The 14,345-nt window shown below is 41.4% G+C and overlaps 1 protein-coding gene across 1 annotated transcript in view; it reads right to left on the reverse strand.

Moving 5' to 3' along the window:
- LOC115145898 (FERM domain-containing protein 6-like) overlaps positions 1-10,803 on the reverse strand; it is an 89,115-nt gene extending 78,312 nt beyond the window's left edge. The window contains exon 1 of the mRNA XM_029687531.2: positions 10,644-10,803. The gene's annotated coding sequence lies outside the window, so the exon portion shown is untranslated. The remainder of the gene's footprint in view (positions 1-10,643) is intronic.
- Positions 10,804-14,345: the final 3,542 nt, after the last annotated feature.

The following is a 14,345-nucleotide window of genomic DNA, read 5'->3' on the forward strand; positions in this document are numbered from 1 at the left end:
AATGGGTTGCACCAGATCTTATTTAGGGGCTTCATAGCAAAGGTGTGAATACATATGCACGCACCACTTTTCCGGTTTTTATTTTGGGGAATCTGGACTATTTTGTGTATGTCTATTACATGAAATCTAAATAAAAATCCATTTAAATTACAGGTTGTAATGCAACAAAATAGGAAAAACGCCAAGGGGGATGAATAGTTTTGCAAAGCACTGTGGTACATCCGTTAGCAGAGGTAGCTGATTGGATGGCCATGTATTAGGAGGGAGACTGCCTAACCACCAAGCTGCCAGATCCTTGTTATTCTGTAGCATTGCTGTTAAACAAAATACAGCAACCAATGCAAAATAGAGCAACCAATGCAAAATCTATAGTACTCCTCAATCTGTTAGGAATAATTGTGTGGAGAAAAACGAACATTCTGTTATTGGGAAAACTTGCCCATGTAATTCAACGACACAGTTATTATACAGTAAGTAAGAACTATGGAAATTAGTTATGTTAAATTGAGTTATATAACATAATGACAATAATATCAGAGCGGGTAACAGGTGCATTCTCGCTTACTTGCTGGGTGCTCTGCCATATATGAAAATGACTTGAAATGAAATCCCACGTTCAAGAACATTGGGAAACAGCGGCACTCCAAAATGTTTTTGTTTTTTAAAAGACGTCACCTCATTTCATCTTTTTACTTTCAGCCGGGCAGGCTAACGCGTTTCAGCAATTATGCCTTCATCAGAGCATCAGGAGATGTGCTAAAGCCATTGTTTTTATGCAAGTGCTTAGGTGTACAGGGCAATGCATAGTGGTATTCAAAACATTAGTCAACCAACAATTGTTACAATATACAGTAACAGTCAAAAGTTTCGACACACCTACTCATTCAAGGGTTTTTCTTTATTTTTTACTATTTTCTACATTGTTGAATAAAAATTAAGATTATCAAAACTATGAAATAACACATATGGAATCATGAAGTAACCAAAAATAGTGTTAAACAAATCAAAATATACCCTCTGCCTTGATGACAGCTTTGCACACTCTTGGCATTCTCTCAACCAGCTTCATGAGGTAGCCACCTCGAATGCATTTCAATTAACATGTGTGCCTTGTTATTAAAAGTTAATTCGTGGAATTTCTTTCCGTCTAAATGCGTTTGAGCCAATCAGTTGTGTTGTGACAAGGTAGTGGTGGTACATCCGTTCTGCCAGTCACATTCTGTTAAAGTTCCCCAAAGCACACACATCCTTGGGTCGCTCGTCTTTTCTTTTCTGTGATGTATTGTTGTCTCTACCTTCTTGCCCTTTGTGCTGTTGTCTGTGCCCAATAATGTTTGTACCCTGTTTTGTGCTGCTGCCATGTTGGGTTGCTACCATGTTGCTGTCGTCATGTGTTGCCGCCATGCTGTTGTTGTCTTAGGTCTCTCTTTATGTAGTGTTGTGTTGTCTCTCTTGTTGTGATGTGTGTTAAGTCCTATATTTTTATTTCATTTTTTTATTATTATTTAAAAAATGTAATCCCCATGTCCCCGCAGGAGGCCTTTTGCCTTTTGGTAGGCCGTCATTGTAAATAAGAAATTGTTCTTTAACTGACTTGCCTAGTTAAATAAATGTTAAATAACAAATTAAATAAATACAGAAGATAGCCCTATTTGGTAAAATACCAAGTCCATATTATGGCAAGAACAGCTCAAATAAGCAGAGAAATGAGAGTCCATCATTACTTTAAGACATGAAGGTCAGTCAATGCGGAAAATTAAGAACTAAAAATTAAGAAAGTTTCTTCAAGTGCAGTCGCAAAAACCATCCAGCGCTATGATTAAACTGGCTCTTATGAGAACCGCCACAGGAAAGGAAGACCCAGAGTTAGAATTGCAGCCCAAATAAATGCTTCACAGAGTTCAAGTAACAGACATCTCAACATCAAAGAAACCACTACTAAAGGACACAAATAATAAGAAGAGACTTGCTTGGGCCAAGAAACACGAGCAATGAACATTAGACTGGTGGAAATCTGTCCATTGGTCTGATGAGTCCAAATTTGAGATTTTTGGTTCCAGCCACTGTGTCTTTGTGAGACGCAGAGTAGGTGAACAGATTATCTCTGCATGTGTGGTTCCCAATGTGAAGCATGGAGGAGGAGGTGTTATGGTGTGAGGGTGCTTTGCTAGTGACACTGTCAGTGATTTATTTAGAATTCAAGGCACACTTAACCAGCCTGGCTACAACAGCATTCTGATGCGATATACCATCCCATCTGGTTTGCGCTAAGTGGGACTATCATTTGTTTTTCAACAGGACAATGACCCAACACACCTCCAGGCTGTGTAAGGGCTATTTGACCAAGAAGGAGAGGGGTGGAGTGCTGCATCAGATGACCTGGCCTCCACAGTCACCTGACCTCAACCCAATTGAGATGGTTTAGGATGAGTTGGACCGAAGAGTGAAAGAAAAGCAGCCAACAAGTGCTCAGTATATGTGGGAACTCCTTCAAGACTGTTGGAAAAGCATTCCAGGGTGAAGCTGGTTGAGAGAATGTCAAGAGTGTGCAAAGCTGTCATCAAGGCAAAGGGTGGCTACTTTGAAGAATCTCAAATATATTTTGATTAGTTTAAAAACTTTTTGGGTTACTACATGATTGCATATGTGTTATTTCATAGTTTTGATGTCTTCACTATTCTACAATGTAGAAAATAGTAAAAAATTAAGGAAAACCCTTGAATGAGTAGGTGTGCAAACTTTTGACTGGTACTGTATATTTGACCGACTGCCTTGATTCAGTCTTATGTATCGACATTTTAAATGGTGTGTTTTACATTGGATAAAACCAGAGACACAGAGCTACAAAATGGAATATCATAAACTGCATTTGAGGAACAATAGGAAAGTTATTCTGCTTTGAAATTTGAACAACTTGTAACCTGCTGGAGTGCTCTTCTTTGTCTACACCCATTCAGCATCATTCACACCCTCTTAAGCTTTAGCCCCACCCAAACTCTGACCATTTTACTCGCCCTAGCAAAGCTGGTTAGGCTGTTTTCATGTTATCCAGAGCGTTGGTGACTACCTGTGCTGCTGGCAACAATTTAATTGCGTTTTTTTGCCGACGTTTTACTGACACCGGCCATATTCAATAACTGTTGAGCGTTCGTAAATTCATCAGTTATTCTGCACTCTGGCACACTCAGATGAGAGTGCTCTGAAATCAGAGTAGATGGCCAGACTGAATTTACGAATGCACCCGAAATGGTTACTTGTAGTCTTTTGTTAAAACATATAGCTAATTATCTAAACAATTAACCATATTCCCAACTCATGACGTTACTACCCTGCATGAATCTGCAGGTAGCTAACCAACCAGGTTCAATGTAAGCTAGCCAAGCAAATGGCTCTGAGATACGAATAATAAGACCATACACGTAATGTTAGCTAGCGATCGAGCCAGCTAATGTTAGCTAGCGAACAGTACACTTTAACTTGAAATGAAAAGACTGTCAAAATTAGAAATGTTTAATATCTGAAAATGTAGCTAGCTAGACTATCTTACCCGTGGCTTGAAACCTGAGTAGATAGCCAGAGCGAATTTACCAGCTACATCTATCAACAGTTGTTGCAGTGACATTCTATTGAAACGGACACTTGCATAGTGGAGTCTTTTGTTAAGACATGTAACTAGCTAGCTAGCTAAAGAATGAACCATAAACCAACTCATGACGTTCCTACCCTGCATGAATCTGCAGGTAGCTAACCAACCAGGTTTAATGTTTGCTAGCTAATATTAAGCTAGAACTAGCCAAGCAAAAGCCTCTGAGATACGAATAAGAAGATCATACATGTAACATTAGTGAACCAGCCAGCTAACTTTAGCTATCTAACAGTACACTTTAACATAAAAAAACAACACTTTCTGGCAAAATTAGATATGTGTAATATCTGAAAATGTAGCTAACTAGCTATCTGACCCATATACATCATGGATGGATGCGTCTCCTGTCACAGATGCCATGGTTGCCATTAGTTTGAAGATGTAATCTGGAGATATGTGTTTTCTCCATCTCCTTAACTATCATACTTGAAATCCACTGATTTCAAAACTCGGTCCTCCAGAAAGTGGAGAGCAACACGTATGCAGTTTTACTATGCAATATATATATTTTTTAAGCTGCGTTAGACATGATTACCTACACATACTGACCAGCTCAAATAGATAGAAGCGTGCTCTATGGCACACTAATCCAAACTCATCTCTCGGCATGTCCAACCCACTCATTATCTCAGCCAATCACGGCTTTTTTTGTGGCTAAACCAACTAGACTCGTAATTTAACCATTTTATTCGTATCTACACATGGCATACAAGTTTGTTATCAAGGCACATGAAAGATCACATGTTCCAGAAGGCATTTCTGCCAAAAAAACACATTTTGATTTAAAAAAAAATCTAATATAGTGACCCGCGACATACGCCTAGTTTCCTGAAACGGGTCACATATACAAATACCCAGATCAGCAGAATAAACTCAAATAACATTAAGGTATCAATTTTTTTGAAATGGCCTGAACAAGAAATCATAATTTCAGACCTCGAGGGTGCATGGTATTTAATCTATCAGTCCAAAGCATTTTAGAGTGGTTCTGATGGATGTGACCTGTTCCAGAAAGGGATTTTCCACCAGAGGCTGGAGCATCAGCTCTGTTTGTAGAATTGGCCAGTGTTTTAGGATTTCACTTTTGATTTTGTTTGAACAATGATTGTTACAAAGCACAGTCATGACGTGCTGTCCTTTTGGGGCTTCTGAGCTAGGAGGTGGGAGCGCTGAATGACAGGTCTATAACATCATCTGTTAGCAAACTTGTGTGTCATTTCCTTTGCCAGAGCGTCAGACTCTTTCAGTGTAGAGCAGTTGCGTCTCAGGTATAGAAACTGGCCAGTCGGGATAGTGGTTTTGAGATGTCTCGGATGATAACTGTTGAAGTGGAGGACAGTATTCCTCTGTTGGTTTCCAATAGATCGTAGTTTGGATTTTGTTAGCATCATCCTTGAATATTTTGAGATCTAGGAAGTTGATACTGTTGGGGCCACTTTCAACAGTGAATTGAAGGAAAGTCGTTGTGTTGATCAGATAACGGACAAAGTAAGATTCTCTTTAGATGAACCCCAAAATAAAATTGTAGTCAATGTAGCGCTTCCAAAACTTAATATGGGGAAGAAAAGGTTTGGTCTTTATTTTTAACATACACTGCCTCCCAATTTCAAGAGCTCCAACAGAAAGTAATCAGGGGGATTTACAGTCGTCACGTGACTTTAGGAATTTGGCAATCGATTGTAGGCCTTCAGCATGGGGAATAAAAGTGTACAGACTGGCCACATCTAATGTCACAAGTAGTACATCGGAATCAATTTGACAGTCATTTAAGTAGTTGAGTAGATCTTTTGTGTCTTTTAAAAATGATGGCAACTTGAAAACCATAACTTTCAGAAGAAAAAAAAATCTATGAATTTTGAAAGAGGCTCTGTGACTGATCCTGTCGCTGATAATAGGTATGGGTGAAGGCTGAGTCAGGTTCTTATGTACTTTCAGAAGGGAATAGATAACTGGGGTGACTGGATAGGTGACATTTAGGAACTCGTATTCACGCTTGGTGATCCAGCTTTGGTGAGACGCATGTTGTAACATGCCATCAATTTCGGATTTTAAAGAAGCAATAAGGTCACTTCGCAAGGGTTGATAGGAACCAAACAGTTTCAGGTGCTTTCTATTTTCAGAATTATAATAGCTCATGTCCATAACAACTATTGCGTCACCTTTGTCCTCGGGTTTTATGACCATGTCCTTATTCTCCTGGAGATTTTTTAGTGCTTGTCTTTCGGGCTGGAGGAAGATCGTGACATTTTTTTATATACAGTTTCTCATTCATTTTCAACCAGTCTGCCAAACAAGGTGACAAGTGGGCTTGTATGGGTAGGGAATACAAACGATGAGGGTTTTGAGAAAGAACGAGGAATAGGGGAGGGACCGCTGTGTTGGGGTTCCCCTTTCTTAGTAGGGTCTTTCGATATGTAGCTTGTACTGGATCTGTTCAGAGGGGAAAATAAAAATTTCAGGTGCAGTTGTTGCATGAATTTGTAGGTATTTGAAGGCTTTCATGTTTTGATTAGTGGATAAAGACTGTCCCTTACTTAACATAGACTCCTGCGTCAGTGTCAAGGATGTTTTGTAGAGGTTCAGGACAGGAACTTGCCTGTCCTGGGTGACCACCTTAGGGGACCCCGTGCCCCATCTGCCCCTCCTGGTCTTCTTCTTCTTGGTGGTTGGTGTCTGGCTGGGTGGGTGGATAGCTCGGTCTTCCGCAAAAGGGGGTGCATGGTCTCATTGTCTGTGTCACTTGGAGTGCTCATCTGGTGATCGGTTGAGAAGAGATTGCCACCTGCCTGTCTGCAGGTGTATCTTGTGTTTGTTCCCTGGCTACAAAGACTTTGTTGTCTTTGTAGCCCTTTTAAGTCCCTAATTTTATCCCCCAAGACTGCTGTAATTGTTTTTTTAGCATCTCAATGGAGGTGGTCATTTCTCAAGCAAATTCAGCTGCGTCATCTGATTTAGGGAGTTCTTTGATTTTTCTCTATACCATTTGTATAGCTCTCGAAAGGTTTAAGCGGCATTCTGCCTTTTACATACAGTTTTCAGGCATTAGTTTTCAGCCATGAACTACAATCCCGACGCTGGGTTTTAACCTTTAGAAACTTAACTAATCGTTGCAGTAAGATGCACTTACTGTAGCAGTTTTGCATAGATCCATATAGCTATGGGTGCCTCCGTCCGAAAAAACTACACTTCCCAAGTTATGCATTCACACAGGTGTTCAGATCATGCTAGATACACTACATAACCAAAAGTATGTGGACACCTGCTCGTTGAACATTTAATTCCAAATTCATGCGCATTAATATGGAGTTGGTCACCCCTTTGCTGATATAACAGCCTCCACTCTTCTGAGAAGGCTTGTCAATACAACATTGCTGCAGGGACTTGTTTCCGTTCAGCCAGAAAAACATTTGTGAGGTCGAGCACTATTGTTGGGCGATTAGGCATGGCTCGCAGTCGGCGTTCCAATTCATCCCAAAAGTGTTCGATAGAGTTGAGGTCAGGGCTCTGTGCAGGCCAGTCAAGATCTTCTACACCAATCTCGAAAAACCATTTCTGTATGGACCTCGCATTGTCATGCTGAAACAGGAAAGAGCCTTCCCTAAACTGTTGCCAGGAAGTTGGAAGTACAGAATCATCTAGAATGCCATTGTATGCTGTAGCATTAAGATTTCCCTTCACTGGAACTAAGGGGCCTAACCCGAACCATGAAAAACAGCCCCAGCCTTATTCCTCCTCCACCAAACTTTACAGTTGGCACTATGCAGTTAGGCAGGTAGCGTTCTCCTGGCATCTGCCAAACCGAGATTTGTCCATCGGACTGCCAGATGATGAAGCGTGACTCATCACTCCAGAAAATGCATTTCCACTGCCCCAGAGTCCAATGTCTTTACACCACTCCAGCTGATGCTTGACATTGCGCATGGTGATCTTAGACTTTTGTGTGGCTGCTTGGCCATGGAAACCCATTTCAGAAATCTCCCGACGAACAGTTATTGTGCTGATGCTGCTTCCAGAGGCAGTTTGGAACTCGGTAGTGAGTGTTGCAACCGAGGATATACGTTTTTTTAGCCCTCACCTGTCCCGTTCTGTGAGCTTGCGTGGCCTACCACTTCGCGGCTGACACGTTGTTGGCCCAAGACATTTCCACTTCACAATAACAGTACTTACAGTTAACCAGGGCAGCTCTTGCAGAGAAGAAATTTTACGAATGGAATTATTGGAAAGGTGGCATCCTATGACCATGGCACCTTGAGAATCACTGAGCTCTTCAGTAAGGCCATTCTACTGCCAGTGTTTGTCTATGGAGATTGCATGGCTGTGTGCTCGATTTTATACACCTGTCACCAACGGGTTTGGCTGAAATAGCCGAATCCACTAATTTGAAGTGGTGTCCACATACTTTTGTATATATAGTGTAGCTAATTAGCGCAGGTGGACGCCTCGTCTTCCGTCTGTTTTCTTTAAACAAGCACTGTAACATGGAGATAAGGCTGTGTGGGAACACTAGCCCTAACAAGGTGTGTATCAATTTAACCTTCTGTTTTTGAAAATTATTTATTGTTGATATGAAAGATAAGGTCCTTATGCTTCCAAAACAGTACCGCAAGTGACGGGTGTTGATGTTCAGCTTGAGCGTTGGGGCTCTTAACAAAACCCCCCCTGTACAGAAGAAGCCTTCGTCCAATGACTCTTATGTGTAATTGGTTTAATCAATAATGAGAACCTCAAGGTTAAAAGTGCACTTGTTAGTATCTGCTCCCATCTGGTATGCCAATAATACCATCAGCATATTTTCAATGTCATCTTAAGTTTCTATAGTTCAGTTCCTATAGTTCAGAATAGAACGTGCACAGATTTCATCTGTCTCTTGTCGATGATAGAATGCTGGCCAGTCTAATAGTAAAAATACTTTTGGGCTATCTGTTCTTCACTATACATTTTTTTGGACAACTTTTACTTCACTACATTTCTAAAGAAAATAATGTACTTTTTACATTACATTACATTTAAGTCATTTAGCAGACGCTCTTATCCAGAGCGACTTACAAATTGGTGCGTTCACCTTAAGACATCCAGTGGAACAGCCACTTTACAATAGTGCATCTAAATCTTTTAAGGGGGGTGAGAAGGATTACTTTATCCTATCCTAGGTATTCCTGAAAGAGGTGGGGTTTCAGGTGTCTCCGGAAGGTGGTGATTGACTCTGCTGTCCTGGCGTCGTGAGGGAGTTTGTTCCACCATTGAGGGGCCAGAGCAGCGAACAGTTTTGACTGGGCTGCGCGGGAACTGTACTTCCTCAGTGGTAGGGAGGCGAGCAGGCCAGAGGTGGATGAACGCAGTGCCCTTGTTTGGGTGTAGGGCCTGATCAGAGCCTGGAGGTACTGAGGTGCCGTTCCCCTCACAGCTCCGTAGGCAAGCACCATGGTCTTGTAGCGGATGCGAGCTTCAACTGGAAGCCAGTGGCTTCATACATTTTCCTGACACCCAAAAGTACATTGTGAATACTTAGAAAGACAGGAAATTGTCGAATTCACATACATCAAGAGAACATCCCTGGTCATCCCTACTGCCTCTGACCTGGAGGACTGACTAAACACACATGCTTAATTTGTAAATGATATCTGAGTTTTGGAGTGTGCCCCTGGCTATCTGTAAATTTAAAACAAAAACAAGAAAATGGTGCCATCTGGTTTGCTTAATATGAAGAATTTGAAATTATTTTGATACTTAAGTATATTAAAAACGAAATACTTTGACTCCCCTAGTATTTTAATGGGTGACTTTTACTTGAGTCATTTTCTATTAAGGTATCTTTACTTTTTCTCAAGTATGACAATTGGTTACTTTTTCCACCACTGACCATAGGGAGGAAATTGTTGGCATTCCTCAATACTGAAGCAAACATAGCAGTTTGTCCATAGTGACACAAGAGGGGGGAAAGTCCCCAACAAGCAAACACATACCCCCCCCCACACACACGATTCACGGGCTATCCTCTTCCACCGCCTAGTTATACTATGCTAGTTCTATCTCTCTATATTACTTCTATACAGTCTACCATCCAATAACCTACTCCGTGCAGAGTCGTTTCATTACAGAGCAGTGATAATAGTATGCCAGATTCCATTCAATAGGAGAAGAAGACTAAAATAATTAGTCCAAAATAAAGGAGTAAGTGACCCGTTTCAAAATGGAACAGCGATAATGTTATAGGGAAGACATTTAGTAATGCGCAACTTCATCCAAAGTTTTGCATGCCAGCTGATGTTCTTACGTTGATTTGCAAGACATCCACATACTAGCCTACTTCCAGATGCCATCTGATTTGACACGACCATACTATACCACAGGCAGACAGTGACAACATCCTACAGGACACTTGGTGTCAGTCTTTTTTTAAATGAAGAGAGCACGACTATAGCCAACTATAACAACAACAATACAGTAGGTACTAGAAGGCGTATATCATTGCTTAGAACCAAACTGGAAGGGGAGAGACGTAAAACAAAAACCATACGTCGATTTTAATAGATGAGCATTAAATAACATACGAACATATGGATAAAGGGGTGGTCACAATGTGCAGAATAAACATCACCCATAGTGAGAACGGAAGATCGATATATTGTCGCAACAAAATGCATCCCGCCTCAAGTATCAGGTCTATAACGTAGCCTAAAGGATAGCAGCAACATTCTGACAGCATCGCTACATTGTAGACACGATACTTATTCGGGTCCGTGTTGTTATGAACAAACAACCAACCGTTGACCAAACATTGAAATGTTTCAATAACTGTTTGAAAACATATTATAACCGTGGAACAAGTGAATACATGTTATAACACTCATGTAAAATACTTGATCAATGAAAAATAACTTCGTACGTACGCCCAGAGGAGGTGGATCAGTTCAAGGAATTATTAAAGGAATTAGCAGCGAGGGAAATTACAAAAAAGAGAGAGATGTGAAATGTACACTTTTTTAATATAACGTACCTTTCATGTGAAAAACAAATCCTAATTCCTTTTCAAAAACAATGAATCCGATCAAGTTGCATCAAAACGCTATAGTACATCCAATTTTGTCGTCAGCAAATGCAGACTAAAGTTTTACATTTAAACGGGGATTACACGCGTGTGTCGAGCGCCAGACTTCTATCCCTTTGGAACAGTAATAAGTAGGAATACATGTGGAAGGTGGAAGGGTGGCCTCAAACCATGGATAGGGGGGTTAGTACAGATTTGATATACTTTAGTAGTTGTTTTAATACCGATTGTTATTCCGTGAAAATATCTGTAAATGCATGTCTATTTTAATAGTCCAAGTATTCTCCTAGAGATATTTCGTTGCTCTTTTGATATCTATAAAGACTATGTAGATCGTAGGCAACTGCTCCCCCCTCAACGACTACCAGTTGGTATCGCCCACGGCTGCCTGTCATTCCATTCCTCCAGTCCCATGATTCCACACTGTAGCAGTGCAGTAGTATTTTGGAAGCCTGGTGGCATGGAGTGGGTAATACTGTATTTAGTAGTCTATTCTTGAAGGGAATTTCCACTCAAAAACTATATTTTGTTATTTTTTTCATTAGTACACTGTTGATAGTCCCTAAATGTTTTGTATGTCAGCAGTCAAGTTTTCAAGATGTTTGACTTTCAAGAAGCAAAGTGTCATAGGCCACATCAACACGATGATACAAAATGACATGTATAGGTATAGAGTTTGAAACAGTCAACGTTTCTGCTTGATTTTAGATGTATAAGTCATAGGCTACTGGAATCATAATATGGATGGGGAGAAGATAATAAATACACCACATTTTTAAAGTAAGGATCATCCAAGAATGTCATCAGCATTTAGACTACTACAGTAGACTATAGGATAGTAGATTATAGGCTGCACATTGCAGAACTGGTTTGGTTTTAGAGAGAAGCTGCTTGTCTGTATTTTCCCATTGTGAAGAAATTACATGTGGTATGACCCTAAAAAGCTCCTGTTACAATGGACTCTGGAGGACCATAAGACTTTATCCTGCTAGTCCAGAGCACCTCCCCTTACAAATGGCCCTGGTTACCTTATGTGTCCAGGTTAAAGTTAGTGCAGTAAATAGGGAATATTGGGTGCCATTTGGGACACAGCCAGAGTTTAGGAAATGTATAGTGGGCAAGGACCTAGTTTGAGAAAAGTGCTCCAAAATCCTGCTAATGCACACAGTATATGCTGTAAATGGGACAGCATTTTTATGTGTCCTAGACTAAGTTTAGTCTTGCGGACCAGACTTTCTCCCCAAGCTCTATGCAACAGCCTCTGGACGGGGTTAGACTGAATTTTATGAAAAGGAACCCTCAAGGAATACATTCACGAAAATGGTTCGCTCCTCCAGACAGTGGGTCACGTTTGCAGTAGCTTGCTATATGAAGCAGGCAGACAGGCATCGAGGCATTCAGTTGCTGTTCGATTTAATGTTAGAATGGGCAAAATGAGTGACCTATGCGACTTTGAGCGTTGTATCATCGTCAGTGCCAGGTGCGCTGGTTCCAGTATCTCAGAAACGGCCGGCCTCCTAGGCTTCTCACGCACGACAGTGTCTAGGGTTTACCGAGAATGATATGACAAACAAAAAACATTGTCAGTGGCAGTCCTGTGAGCGAAAACAGCTCATTGATGAGAGGTTGAAGGAGAATGGCAAGAATCATGCAAGCTAACAGGCGGGCCACAAACAGGCAAATTACGAAGCAGTACAAACAGCAGTGAGCAGAACGGCATCTCAGAACGCACAACTTGTCGGTCCTTGTCACGGATGGGCTATTGCAGCAGATGACCACACACGGGTTACACTCCTGTCAGCTAAAAAACAGAAGACGCAGCTCCAGTGGGCACGCCACCAACACTGGGAAATTGAGTAGTGAAAAACCATCGCCTGGTCCGACGAATCCCGGGTCCTGTTGCGATATGCTGATGACAGAGTCAGGATTTGGCGTAAGCAGTATGAGTCCATGACCCCATCCTGCCTGGTGTCAACGGTACAGGCTGGTGGCGGTGGTGTAGTGGTGTGGGGAATGTTTTCCTTTTACACATTAGGTCCCTTGATACCAATTGAGAAACATTTGCATGCCCCAAGGAATTCAGGCTGTTCTGGAGGGTGGTCTGACCTGGCACTAGATGTGTGAACCTAATAAATTGGCCACTGAGTGTATGTCAACGTATGTTTAATACTTCCATCAAAATATGTTTTATTATTTTATGAATCATCTCACAGCCCTGCAACTAGGGCTGTTGCGGTGACCATATTACTGCCACACCAGGAGTCATGAGTCATGACCGCGGTAAAATTCCACCTGACTCTGACTCTGGACATGTGTTGGTAAAACCCAACTCGCTAAATACCTGAGTTAATGGCCTGGTACTTAGTGCTCTGTTGTCCCTCTAACAACTCAATCAACTCAATCAATGCAAATGCAATCAAAATTCACATCATAAAAACAGCATCAATTTTTTTAAACTCACCTCACTGTGATGATCAATTTGAAGAGATACTTAACATGTGAGACTGGCAGTTTTGACCGGCTGACAAAATGTCATGACCGCCACAGCCCTACCTGCAACACCTTCGTAAGAGAGAGAATGTCTAGTTGTACAACCCTCAACCAATCACAAGGCTGGAATACTTTCCTTGGAAGTTTCCTTCCTCGTCTTGCCTTTTCCTGTATAATGTCATCGTCAGTAGTGGCAATATGGTCAACTTGGAGTAGGCTTCATCCCAAATGGCACCCTATTCCCTATATAGTGTACTACTTTTGACCAGGGCCCATAGTGCAGTAAATAGTGCACTACAGGGGATAGGGTGCCATTTGGAATGTACAGGTGATCTCTGATCAGCCCCTCTTTGTTGCTCTGTTGACATGTAATTAGGGCAACCATAGAAATATAATTACTAGAGAAGAAAAAGCCCCTCAGACAACAATTAATTTATACTTGAATGGGAGTGCTCATTCTAGTCATTTGATTTATATGGACCCAACCCAGTGCAGACTGCCTGCCTGTCAGTGTAGAGAAATGGAGTGGCCAACATGAAAAGGGGCATGGTCGGAAGTGTGCCTACTCAGGCCATGCTAAACCCCCTTGGCCCTGCTCGTAGTGCTTTGATGTGACTGTAGAAAAGCTGGGCCCTGTGAACTACAAAGCCACCGAGACCATTCACCCCAGGACCCATAGACCACAAATCCCCATTCCCTGTCCTGTCTGTCTCCACCGCAGAGCTACTCAGGTTACATTTACATTACATTTACATTTAAGTCATTTAGCAGACGCTCTTATCCAGAGCGACTTACAAATTGGTGCATTCACCTTATGACATCCAGTGGAACAGTAGTGCATCTAAATCTTTTAAGGGGGAGGGTGAGAGGGATTACTTTATCCTATCCTAGGTATTCCTTAACCTGTTGCCTCTACTTGGGACGCTTGCGTCCCAACTAGAGCTCTGGAAATGCAAATGCGCTACGCTAAATGCTAATAGTATTAGTTAAAACTCAAAAGTTCATTAAAATACACATGCAGGGTATCAAATTAAAGCTACACTCGTTGTGAATCCAGGCAACAAGTCCGATTTTTAAAATGCTTTTCGGCGACAGCATGAGAAGCTATTATCTGATAGCATGCACCAATACACTACAACAGAAAAGCACAGCAGGGGACGT

The sequence above is a fragment of the Oncorhynchus nerka genome, linkage group LG18, assembly GCF_034236695.1.
Source record: "Oncorhynchus nerka isolate Pitt River linkage group LG18, Oner_Uvic_2.0, whole genome shotgun sequence".
NCBI classification, from domain to species: Eukaryota; Metazoa; Chordata; class Actinopteri; order Salmoniformes; family Salmonidae; genus Oncorhynchus; species Oncorhynchus nerka.